At 44.4% G+C, this 12754-nt stretch overlaps 1 long non-coding RNA gene across 1 annotated transcript in view; it reads left to right on the forward strand.

The window, feature by feature from the left end:
- LOC115307748 overlaps nucleotides 1-7054 on the forward strand; it is a 71320-nt gene extending 64266 nt beyond the window's left edge. The window contains exon 4 of the long non-coding RNA XR_003916097.1: nucleotides 6219-7054. This is a non-coding gene — a long non-coding RNA (uncharacterized LOC115307748). The remainder of the gene's footprint in view (nucleotides 1-6218) is intronic.
- The last annotated feature ends 5700 nt before the right edge of the window (nucleotides 7055-12754 follow it).

Raw genomic sequence — 12754 nt, forward strand, 5'->3', positions numbered from 1 at the left:
TCTTACAGCATCTGATGCATGAGCCTTGTTATTGCACATGGATCATTTTGTCACTATCATTTGGACTCACGTCACCAGTTTTTACCTCCTAACATATAAATCTGAGTCAAGAGAGATGGATAAGAATCCTTGAGATGCCATTTAGACTTCTCTGTGACCTATACTCCACAGCAGATTACATTATTGACAGCTCAGCTTTGGTCTCCCCCGAATGGCATTATACATGTGTAAATGCACATATGTATAGGCACGTGTTCATTTTGAAGTCTACCCTAGGAAGCAAAAATCATTTGGAAACTTCCAGTGTTCTGTTAGGAAAAATGAATGGGTTTGTTGAGTTGGATCAAAAGCAGAGGAAGGTCAGGTGAACTGGTGGTACTAGAGTGATTGTTGTGGGTGCGGTGGCCAAAGAAGCATATCAGCCAGGGAGAACCATGAACTCAGTTCTGGAGGCTTCTATGCATGTGTTTAAGTATGGGGTGCATATATTATCTGTAGACTCATATATCACACAGGAATGAGTAGGATGCAGACAGATATTTGAAGTACAGATTTGATAAGAACAGAAATGAAACATGAATAACCCTAAAATCTCTAAATATAAAAGGGTATTTGTCATAGCTGCAGCAGGAAGTGAACCACAGGAATGTACATAGAATTTTACACAGTGATGAATTTCATATGGTAGGAAAACGTGGGGGCTTAGTACTCCTGTCAATGTGTGAAAACATACATTCCTTAAAGGTCCATTTCTTCTACATAGCCTACAGGACTGCTACAAGTCCATTGTTTTACAGCCACAGCATAGCATGAACAGGAAGCTCAAGTGTTCCTGTTTCATTGAACATTCTCTTTTGTCCACAGCTGGCATCAGATTTGGCAGTAGTGGGTTTTAACAGCTGAGATTCTCCAGACAAGAGAAGGAATGATGTGAAGAAGGCAGAGGGGCAACAAAAAGCTAATTCTGAGGCTGACTTCAACTAAAAAAAAAAAAAGACTAAAATGTTCCAGTCATTAAAGTCAAGATACTTAGAAGCATTCCCAAAGGATACCTTTAATGTCTGGTTCAGAACCAAACTGTTCTACCATTTAACCTACAAGTTTACATGAAACTTATATGATATGCAGTAAGAACTCTCTCCAAAAAGATACAACTTGCAGCATGAATTGAATGGTACATGAAGACATTAATATTTCTGAGATAAACATATAATTGGTGTTCTCAGTCTCTTGCTTTTAAAGATGCAAAATCAATATCTATTTTAGGCAACTGTTTATTCACTCATACTAGTACTTTTACAATAACACAGACATTTAAAGAATCATAACACTTGCAGTATGTCTAGAAGTACTAAAAGAAAATAATGTATCATTAAACAGAATGATCAATATCTGAGGTTTTTGACAACTGTAAAGCCAACACCCTATCATAGGCAGCACTATTAAGTAATTTTAATTTTCAGTAATAGTGAGGCTCAGGTTCTCCAATGATCCTGTGAAAATGTCTGCAAAAATATTGAGAGAACATTTATTTTGTGGCAATACTAATCCTACGTGACAGTCAGAGTTCTCAAGGCTTTTTTTCATGACAAAGACAACAATAATACTTCTTCATAAATAGCTGTATAATGACTACAATCTGCAAAATCCAAAGTAATTTAAAAAAATCTACATTCAGAGAACACAGTCTTCACTCTTCTTGAAAGATAGTTTCCTTATTATGACTTTTTCCATTTTGATTGAGCCAGATGCCAACAAATTTCTTTTGGGGTCTGTTCTTTAAAAACTGAGAGCAAATTATTAGCAGAAGCCAGCAGCAAAATAACAACAGAGTGCAGTTTGCTATAACAAACTTGAGAAATAATTACCAGACCCCTTATGCATCTTTACGTTCTCCATGGTTTTGCTACTGAAAAGCAGTATCATCACTTCTATGCAGATGCCAGGGCACAGCTCCTTACTCGTAGCAGGACTTGGTTCAGCACAGCTGCGATGGGGAACATGGATTTACACCTTCTCAACAGGCCAACTGGCAGTCCCTGGGACTAGAGAGTACTGGCACAGCCTCTGTATTAATCTTGAATAGCATCATTTTGCCCTCAGGACGTCAAATACTGCTGACCCCTCATAAGTCTGACCCACATCTTGTGATCAGGGCCAAGAAATACACATCAGTCTTGAATTAGCATTCTTCAGTGTCACAACCCCATTAGAACTGGCATGAACAAAAGCAAGAAGCAATACTTTCCTCTTCCCACCTCCTGGCTTCCTCCTAGGATGGCTGTGGCCATAAAATGAAGATCATGAAAGAGTACTTTTGTATTAATGATTGAGTGTATGTTACAGTAATCAGATAATGGCTATATCAGCTTTCATTAGAAGTCTCAAGAAACCCATCTTTGCTATGCATGATAAACTAATTTCTTCTAGATACTTTGACAGCATTGTTGATTAAAGTCTTAATGTTCACTTTATATCTACAAGACCAATTGTTTTTGGGTCAGTATTGCTTTGTGTAACAGCAAACATGTATATTAAATGGGCTTGAGAAGTGTTAAGGAAAACTCCACATACCGAGTGATCTCTACCCTAAAGTATTTGCATAGGGGTTTTGTATACTTACATACATATGTACATACAGATATATATACACATAGATATAGATACCTACATATGCTACGGGTATAAAAGAAATAACCCTGTTACTTGATCCCAATTATCAGCTAAAATATCTTGGGCCATTAAGAACCAAGAGTAATAAAATAATAACATTAATTAAAAATGGGCATTTCTGTCATCCTGCTTAGGATAATGCTTTTGCAACTTGAAATCAAGCAGATTCAGCAGAGCAGGGATAACATACAGAATTTCAAGAATGGAGGTGTATTGGTCCTTGTTCAATTGGCTGATAATATCTCTTGGTCTGCCTATAGCATGTTTTAACAAGATCTCTGCGCTCAGGGCCTTGTTTCTTCTGTTCTGCAGATGCAGTGTAAAGCAGGTATGTCACTGCTCAAGGGGGCTAAAGTTACACCCAGAAAGGGTTGAAGCACTGACTGAAACGTGACCGTCATTCTGAGCACGTAGGAAGGAGTGCAGGGAATTGGCTGGCATGCCAGTGCGTGAGTGAGAGGAGAGAGGGCTTTCTCTGGGGGCTCATCTCGGCAGCACAGCACCGGCTGCCATGATAACAACTCTCTTGCTGGCAGGAGAGAGCAACTTAAAATATTTGTGTGACGGCACATTTGGACAGGACTGCACACGCATGAGAAACAATAGCTATCTTGTTGAAACAAGAAAGTTTGCTCATGTCCCTTGTGGCACCTTCTGTGTTTTGTTCTGCCCTGATTTTCCTTTTAAATCCTCACAATACAGTTTATCTACATTTCTTCCTCTCTTACCAGCTTTTTATTGTTTGCTTTTCACTGTGTTTATTCTTGTTCTTCCCAAGTCCAGTAGCTCACATTTTGTTGCCATTCTTGGGATTGTAGTGTATTCTTCTGACCATGCACTGGCATCTGGGATATCATTTCCCTTTTCCAGCATACTCTTTCTTGAACCTCTGTGTCCGCAGCTGTAAGTAGGTGAATATTGAAAGCACCCATAACTGGGGTAACAGTGATAAAATGATGGAAACTGGTATTATCTAAACCACAGCAATAACCTTTTCTGTGAGACAATACCTGCTGCTGAGTGTCCTGACTTACAAAGGAGGTGCTTAGTTGTGGTCATCCAAGTGACAGACACTGTGCTGTCAGCTTCCAGCTACCTGCAGCATCTTTTAAACCACCTGACAACTGGAGCAGCCAGCTGCCCTCCGCACCCCTATTCATCTGTGGATACCTCTGAAATTAGAGAAAGAAGGAAGTTCTGGGGACATCGACAGAGGATCAGAAGTACTCCTCTGGGGTCATCCATCAGTCCTATGCTGTGCAGCATGTGGAGTTCCATTTTTATGCCTTCTGACAGTAAAGGCAAGGGCTGATTAAGATGACCTCAGGGAACAGTAAGGGAAATGACCATCCACTGCCTACTGGTGCTTATTGTAAGTTAGAATGATGGCCTGTAGAAGGATACAAGTGCTTCTGGCACTGAGACCATCTTTGAGTCATGATTGATTGTCATTCTTCCCAAAGAAGCCTTAACCATAAATAGTAGTAGTGTGTGAAATCAAGTATTTAAAAAAAATAAGCTTATTCCAGACGAGCCTTAACAGTGGAAATGTGACAACAGAAGAGGTGAGCAAAACATTAACAAAACAGGATAGTAAAATATACACGTCTTTTGTGTATATTTAGAGTGTGAGAACTGAGGTGATAACAAAATCTCTGGCTATTTCAATGAGAATGTAACCAAAGCTATACATCACAACTACAGAGAAAAGAATTTTCTCTAGCGAAAAAATCTTACTCAAATTTCTCTTCCTATAGAAATTAACTGAAGCAGCTGCTATTGTTTTCTTTTGCTGTTTTATGAGGTAGTAAAAAAGTTTGCTGTACTTCCTATTTTGGTTTTGAATGCTCTTTCAAACTAACAGAACATGGAATAGCTTGATGTAGCTATCCTGGGCATTCCAGGGCCAAAGTCATGGCTTGGTGGTATGAGCTTGGTTTCTCTGCTATTATCTACCAGAGGTGTTTGATCACGGTGATATGAAAATCTGGCACAAGATGGCTGTCGTTCATCTGAAGATGGTGTTAAATTGACAAAACTCTGCTTTCTAATTAAGTCTTTACTCTCCCCAATTTATTAAATATGAAAATGGAACTATCTCATAAAAAACTTACATACAGAGGTAAAGCAAAACCTGTCACTTCCAAGACGAGTACCACAATTCAGAAGGCAGCCAAGCCCAGAGGATAGAAACCTCCAGAATTTTCACAAAGGTCAAAGACTGAAGGGCTCAAAAGCTAGGAGATGCTCTCTGGAGTTTATCCATGCAATCCTTACTCTACCAGCTTGCTACATACACTTGATGGCATACTAGTCTCTCCACAGGATTGTTTCCTTATTTAGTCCATGGTCCCTTCTCACCATCAGCCTTTTCTTCCTTCATAGAGTTTCCCCAGCTCCACACTTCCATATTCCAAAATTTCTACAGGTTATCTCTGTGATACCTATGTACTTCTCAAGCATCAACAAGTCTGTCTCCATATTCTAGAAGTGGGATCATCCATGTTTTGATAATTTGATAAGAGAGATCACTAAATTTGAATGCTCTGTGGCTGATGGTGGCCTTTTGCTACTGTCATATCACTTAGCAGTTCCAGTACAGGGAATGTGTTTACTGAGGGAATCTTTTTCAAAGATCGGCCAAAAAGAGACTCTTTGGAGAATTTTTCCCTCTTGCACTTCTAACAGTTCCTGTGTGTGAACTAAGATTTCTTTTTTATAGCTCAGAAATTTGTGCAATTTGGCCAAATGAGGTATGTTCACAATGATCAAACTTTAAACTTTTTGCTTCTAAGTGCAAAGGCATTACAGCTCCTTAGAAAAGTAGTTCTTAAATAGTTATTATTTTAGCACAGAAAATGTGTTAGTTAAGAATGAAGTCTGGAAACCAGCTGAATGGTTTTAGAGACTGCATACCTCTCAAACAGGGAACTTTTAGTTCAAAGAGGTGAAACTTGACAAATTGAGAAGTATCTGAAAATAGGGCCCAAAAGGAAAGAAAAACTGTCAGCCATCCTGAACTAGCTGCAATGATTCAAACCTTTCTCACAGGTTTTTTTGGGACATGCAAGCCCTGAAAGAACAAACACACTTTCTGAGCAGCTGCCCCAGAGGAGTGTTGGTACAATGCCATTTGACAAAAACAGAATACAGCCTTAGCACTGAGGAGCCCAAAAGCTGATTAGGTGAACAAGCCCATGCTTACTGTCTACTGGCCAGGGAATGCTTATTCTAAACCGCCTTGATAGCTGCTGGCATGACATCTCTGGCTTGACATTTAGATTCATACAGCATTCACAGGGTAAAAGCCACTCCAGCCCCAATCCAGTGAAGGGCGGTTTTTAAGAAACATTAAGAAATGAAACTGTGGCACCAATGCGTGGGCTGTCAGCCAGAGAGAAGAGAGATGCTGAGGTGGTCTAAACAGACCCAGGTGGTTTTAGTAGCCAGCTCTTTAGACCCAGGTTTCAGAACTCCCCTTCTTTGTCCTATCAGGATCCCGATATCAACAGTATAAGGATCACTGTGGGTTTTGTTTTTCCTAGGCACTGCTGTTTCTCATCTGGCAGCATTCTATCAAATGCAGAGCTGCAATGTTGACTTGCATCAGTGACGGATCGAGCCCTCTGGGAGTCGGCATAATTGGAGATCAGCAGTCTGGAATCCTGCCCCTGAAGAATCAGGAAAGAGGCTGTACCTGACACAGAATCAAGCCAGATTCAAAGTGATGGGAATGTTTAAGCTGTGATAACTTTTTTTAAAAATCCCTCTGCTACATAATTTAAGTAAATATTTGTAGGTGTCTGTAATAGGGGTAATTGCTGCATTTCCTTTCAAACAAAAGCAAGGAGTGCAGTTTTCAGTAATGTGAAAGAGAGGCATTCTAATGGATGGGTTTATCCTGATTTTTCTGGCAGACAGTGCTTTTCAGCAGTTCTCAGGTGTCTTTTCTTGCAGCACACAAAAACTAGTTCGTGCCTGGACTTTCCCTTTACTGATGCGAGAACTCCAGAGTAGCTGGCAAGTAGCGAGGCGTCCCCCTTCATCAGAGAGCTGGGATGGGCTGGCTGCATGCGTGGAAAGCAGCAGGGGTAGGTATGAGGGAGTGAACAGGAGGTGTCTGGCTGCAACCACGAGAAGGAGGAATGGTACATATGTGCCAGCAGAAAGGTGACCATCTGTAGAGGAAGGAAGGAGGGTGCCTAGCACTGCTGGAAGTCACAGAGATGAACTGCAGCTCAGAGCGGCTGGATTTGGCATCATGGCAGTACAAACAGACAGCTTTCAGCTTAGATTGAAGCCCAGGTCCCAGAGAATCCGTGAAATAATTTGTAGCTCAAAGGATGTCAAAGAATTATGAGGGATTCCAGGCAACAGGGTGCAGGTGTGCTTTTATTGCTGTGGATGTACAAGACATTTCCATATGTTTTCATGTATTTCTTCCACCAATGAAATAAAAAAAAGAAGTTGGTTTGGGAATTTTGAGAAAACTTCTGCATCTGTTCTTCAATTTACCCCCGTCTCAGAAGAGAAGGACCATATATTCAGAGTGCCCACAAGACTGGTGCTAGAAAAAAGGCTGTGCCAGAAATGTGTTTCTTCTTGAGGGTGGAAGACAGCTGAGCCACCATTTCCATTTTCATCAAGGGGTGAGGCACAAATAGAGCTGGCGGCAGGTAAAGGCACATGGTCCTGAATGAAAACCTACCACTTCCTTTGCAAAGCAGGAGATTTCCTAGTGAAAAAGTGAGTGGAGCAGTGGCAGCTGCTTTTCCAGTTGCCATCCATAGTTCTTGGGGCAGAGGCCCACACCCACGGTTAGGCTGCTCAGGACATGTGCCACATGGACCACCCAGAGGAAAGCCAGAGTCACAGCGCATGTGGTCTGGGACATTTTAGAGCTCTTGGCCCCAGCAGAAGGAAACCCAAACACAACAACAGAGTCAGAGTCTAGCCCTGACAGTGTATCTGTGGGCTTTGGGAGCCCTAGGAAAACAGCACACAAAAAGAAAGAGTAATAATATTAGGAAAAAAAAAATACCCGGCTAGAAGTCTGTAAGGAACTGCTGCATTCCCCAAGGGCTGGCTTTGACTCCTTTTTCTAATTCTAGTGCTTATAATACTTAATGGAGCAGGGTAGGTTTAAAGTGGCCAGTTTGCAGATACACACTAGAGTCAGTAACAGAATGAACGAGAGTTTCTTTTTTTTTTTGCAACTTTCTTTCAGAACAACCTAAAAGGCAGGGCAATGTTACCAATGTTACAACATACTCCTCTTCCTGCATTCCTGCTAAAAATGAAGTAGGAATGGTTTCTGAACGAAAAACAGAGTCTGTGATTTTTAACTTTCTGTCCCTCCCATCAAAGCAGTGATTATGCTGAAAAGGACAATCTGGAGTTGTTTTCTGAGGACTCGTCATGAGATAGTTGTAGCTGGAAGGTTGGCTACCTCACTAATAAACACTTGTACATTTTCCACTCTTACAGTCCTCCTTGGCTCCCAGGCTCAGGGCAGAATGTAGGATAAAACAGATTTGTATCTGAAAACAAAACAAAAATAAACACATACACATACAAACAAACAAAACAAAAAAACCCCAATGACACCCCCCAACCAACCAAACAAACAAAACCCCCCGAACTCTACTAAGCAAAAAGATTTCAGAGAAAATCCATCTGAACTGGATTCCACACTTCTTCCCCAACACCAAAAAAGTGTACAAGTTTCCAGGCTGGAGCAGAAAGGTTATATATAGCACTGCAATTTAATTCACATGACAATTAAAAAATACATGAAATGGTCTTCTTTATGCATGAGAAAAGATTATCAGAGTTTTCCCCTTTTCCTCTTTTAGCTTATTAAAAATGTAACTCCTTCAAGAGTAATAAATTAACTCAGAAAGGATTACTTAAGTGAGACACAGGTTGTGATTAAAGGAAGTTTGGAGTTCAGGAGAAGTCTGTATTTGAAAAACGTCCTCGGTGTTTGGAGTATTGCGTATGGCTTTTGACAACTAATTTGGGAGAAAAGTGGTAGGGAATGAACCTCAACAGAAAAAGCTCTTGTTTTTTGTCACTTTGTGACATTACTGAAACACTGTTTCCCCTCATTTGTATTCTCCCTCCCAGCCCCCCCCCCTTCATAAGTTTGGTTTAAAATGTATCAAAACAGAAAAGACTTTGAAAAAGGCAGCAGACCTGTCATAAAGGATGACGCTAGCTAGTCGGGAGGTTACACTTCATTATGTAAATCCATGTTTGGGGGTATTTCAAAATGCATATCGTGTGGTTAGAAGCAGCTAATTAGTTCGATAAACTGTACTGGTTCCAAATAAAGTGCACCAATCCGTAACATAAATGCCAGAAGCGTGCCTTCTTGCAGATCTGCAACTTACCTGATTAACCATAACTGTCCCTCTCCTGTACCAGTCAGTCTCACTTGTTGGAGCACTAACCACAAGGCTGCTGGTTCTTGCCAAATCCCACTGCTCAAATCCATCTCATCTTGCTGCTCCTGGGAAAATGTTCCTGCAGCGCTTTCCTGTGGGTAATTCCCTAAAACTGAGCACCCCAAGCTTGAATTCAGATTGGCGTGGAAGGAAATAAAACTTCAGTCTGCACATAAATCCTTCACTTACATATAAAGCCAGTGAAACGGTACAATTTTCTCTTCTTCTTCTGTAATTTACACATGGCTAAAATGATTTTCCTGGCAGAAACATCCATTTCTTAACTGCTTAGTGCCCACACTGGCAGCACCGGGCTGCAGCAACGGCTCCGTAAGTGCCATCGCTCGCTCCAAGAGGAGCTGGATGAAGAACTTGTGACGCATAATTTATTTGGTGAATATAGGCCCCTTTTTGTGCTTGCAAGAACTCTGGGGAAGGCGAGTGGGCTTGGTTGGGTTTTTTTTAATAGTTTGCTGAAATTCTTTAAGGATCTGCTGTGTGTTTGCATGCAATCTCTGTAAGTCAGTTGCTTGTTGAGAAAAGCGTTATAACGTTGGCAGTTCAGGTGCGGGGGTATGCGTGGCCTGCCCAGACAGGGGCCATGCACCTCCTGGGCTCTGGCACAAGCAAAGGGCAAATGTGGGGAAAGCGCTTCCAATGAGTGCCGAGACACTTGTGTAACATCTACGGTTCAGCTGGCTCCAGTTCGCCTAAATATGCCTGAAATCCGCAGCACCTCACGCGTCTGAAATAAAAAGCTAATAGCATGCGTGGGGGTGGTAGTCGTTAGAGACGCGCAAACGCTCGTGAAAAATGCCACGCTGACCGGGGCACCGGCCTGCCGCTCCAGCCTGCAGGGGCGGGCCAGGACGGGGTGGGCCCCCAGCTCCCCTCCGCAAACTTCCCGGGGCACAAACTTTGCCGCAGTTCCCCGCCCGCCCGCGCGAGGGTGACAGGGCGCAGCGCGGCGGGGCGCGCCCTGCCCACCGCCGCCCCCCCTTCGCTTCCCTCCCTCCCCTCTGCGGCTGCTCGGCGGCCCCGCCCCGCCGGCAGCCCCGCACCGGGCGGCCGCGGCCGCAGCGCCCCCGCCGCGGGGAGGGGGCGAAGGGGGCGAGGGGGCGGCGGCGGGGGCGGGCCCCCGCGCTGCGGCCGCGGTCCTGTGCGCGCCGCTCGGCGGCGGCGGCGCAGCGGTGTCGCATCCCTGCGCCTCCCGCCGCGCTCCCTCACCTCGGCGGCGATCGCCTCCCGCCCCCGCCCTCCCCTCCCCTCCCCCGCACCGCCACACGCACACGCACTCCCGGCGCTGTGTGCGAGGGGCGGGCGCCGGAGACGGGCGGCGAGCAGTGCGCCGCCGGCAGAGGAGACCACCGCGCACACGCACACACACACAGAAGACACACACACGCACACTCCTCCCGCCCCTCCCTCTGTGCCTGCTCCTTCCTCGCCCCCCGCCGCCTCCCCTGCTCTCCCCCCCTCCTCCTCCTTTCTCTGCAACGGGCGAGAGAGGGAGAGGGGGGAAAAAAGCCACTTACAGGTATTGTTTAGTGGATCGGCGGCTTAAATTTATCCCCCCTGTTCACCCCCCCACCTTCCCCACCGCCCTCGCAGTTTGTTTACAAGTATCAAAGTTGTAATTGAGGAGCTGCCAAGGCACATCTGGATATTTTTCTTCTTCTTCTTCTTCTTCTTTGTGTTAGGGACTGATGTGCAACTAATTAAAGGCAGACAGGCTGGTAGCGTCTGCACGCTCAAGCCCCCCCAAATAAAGAGCCTGGTAAGTGACTGGTTTGCTTCCCCCCCCCCCTCTCTTTTCCCCCTTATTCTTCGTGGGTTGTTATTTTTGTTTTGGTTTTTTTGTGGTTTTGATTTTTAGGTTTGTTTGTTTCTTTTTAGAGGGGTCGTTTTTTGTGTTTTTCAAATTTTGTGGGTTTGTCGGGGGCTCTTTTTTTCCTGTTGTTCTTGTTCTCTGGGATCGTAAAAGTAGATTAATGCTAGACTTGGGCAATAAAAGGCATCGCTGTATTAATTTATTAATTAATCTGCACCCGCCCCTCCTCCTGAATGTTAAATATGACCTTTGATCTCTCTGTCTTTGGCAGAGCAGATATGCAACATTGAACATGTACAGTCACATTTAGCTTAAGCAGGGACAGAATCGCAAAGCCCGGCTAGCAATTTCTATTTATTTATTTCATTCGCAGAAAAGAGAGCGATAGTTAGTGGGGGAGGGAAATCAATAACTGCGTCTCGGGTACCCTTTTCATGCTCCGGAGATGCATCGATTAAACAATAATGACCCGGTTGGTGGGCACCATCATTTTCTCGCTGCTGGTGGCAATAAACCCTGAGAGGGGATCGCGGGGAGAGAAAAGGTAGCCAGCGAGGGAAGCTCTTGTGGAGAGAAACCACTTTAATGCTGGGGGGAATAGGGCAAGAAAATGCGTATGACTTCTGGCATAAAAGGCTGAACGCTAACGTTTTATTCCTTACCAGATGCGGGGCTTTCATACACATGGCTGGCAAAACTAGTTTTATTGAGTAGTTGTTATCGAGGATATGCAGCTACGTTTTCCTTTCTGGAAACGGGAGAGGTTTTTTTTTTTCTTTTGCTGTATGCAAATCCTTCGCATCCCTCCACGAGACGATGCTTAGCCTAGAGCTTTCCGGGGCAGCCTTTGTATTGCCACTAGACCTCTGAAGGCAGCGAGAGTCTGGGTTTTTCCCTGACGTGGAAACACAGAGGTGGCTCCTGCGGGCTTGGGGTCTTTTTTTTTTTTTTTTTTTTTCCCCCCGACGGAAAGACGCCCGCCGGTCCCCAGTGCAGCCGGGGGTGAGGTTCCTTCTGTAGATTTACGCTCCCTTCATCTGGATTTGTTTACATAAAGCCCGCTTTTTAGTGCACGACGTTGGGAGAAGACGAAGTTTTTGCACTCGGTAGGTTGGGCTGCAAACGGTTCATTAATCTAATTATGATCGTAATTACCGTAATTGATAACCATTTTGAACTAAACATACCGGAGTCTGGAAACTAGACGTAGCCCCACGACTGCCTCCCGAGTGAGCGTTTCTGATCGATAGCACTACATCAGAAAAGATGCTGGAAATATCTGAACTATTCAGGTAGAGCATCTGGAAAACAAAGAGGCAGTGTTCATAAACTGAGGGCTTTTTAAGTTATGCTTATGTTTTGCTTTAGTTCGCGCAGGCTGCCATAATATACCTTCCTCATTGCCATAAACTAAAATACCCCCCTTCACCTCCCGGGGGAAGAAGGGGGTGGTGGGAAATAAAACGGACCCCGTGTCCTTAGCCCCCTCCTAAACTTTCCTAGCCCTGAAGCAGAGAGCCATCTTTCCCCGCTGAGGGCTAGTTCAAGCAGGTACAGCGACGTGTCCTCCCGAGCGTTCCCAGGCTGTCTCTCCATGAAGCTCCCTGCCCCGCAGAGGGGCTCTGCCCGTCTCGGTGTGTGTGTGTGTTCCCTAGCCCTCCCTGTGCAGACCCCGGCGGCGGTGGCGGGGAATCCTCCCCGAGAGGCTGGGATAAATACTCTGTCGTTAGTACAGCTGCAGGCGCCGGGATCACAGGCTGTGAAATTGTTTAAGTATTTTTTTTTTTTTAACCTAGTCCCG

This window comes from Manacus vitellinus, unplaced genomic scaffold, assembly GCF_001715985.3.
Source record: "Manacus vitellinus isolate BGI_N305 unplaced genomic scaffold, ASM171598v3 scaffold_0_pilon, whole genome shotgun sequence".
NCBI classification, from domain to species: domain Eukaryota; kingdom Metazoa; phylum Chordata; class Aves; order Passeriformes; family Pipridae; genus Manacus; species Manacus vitellinus.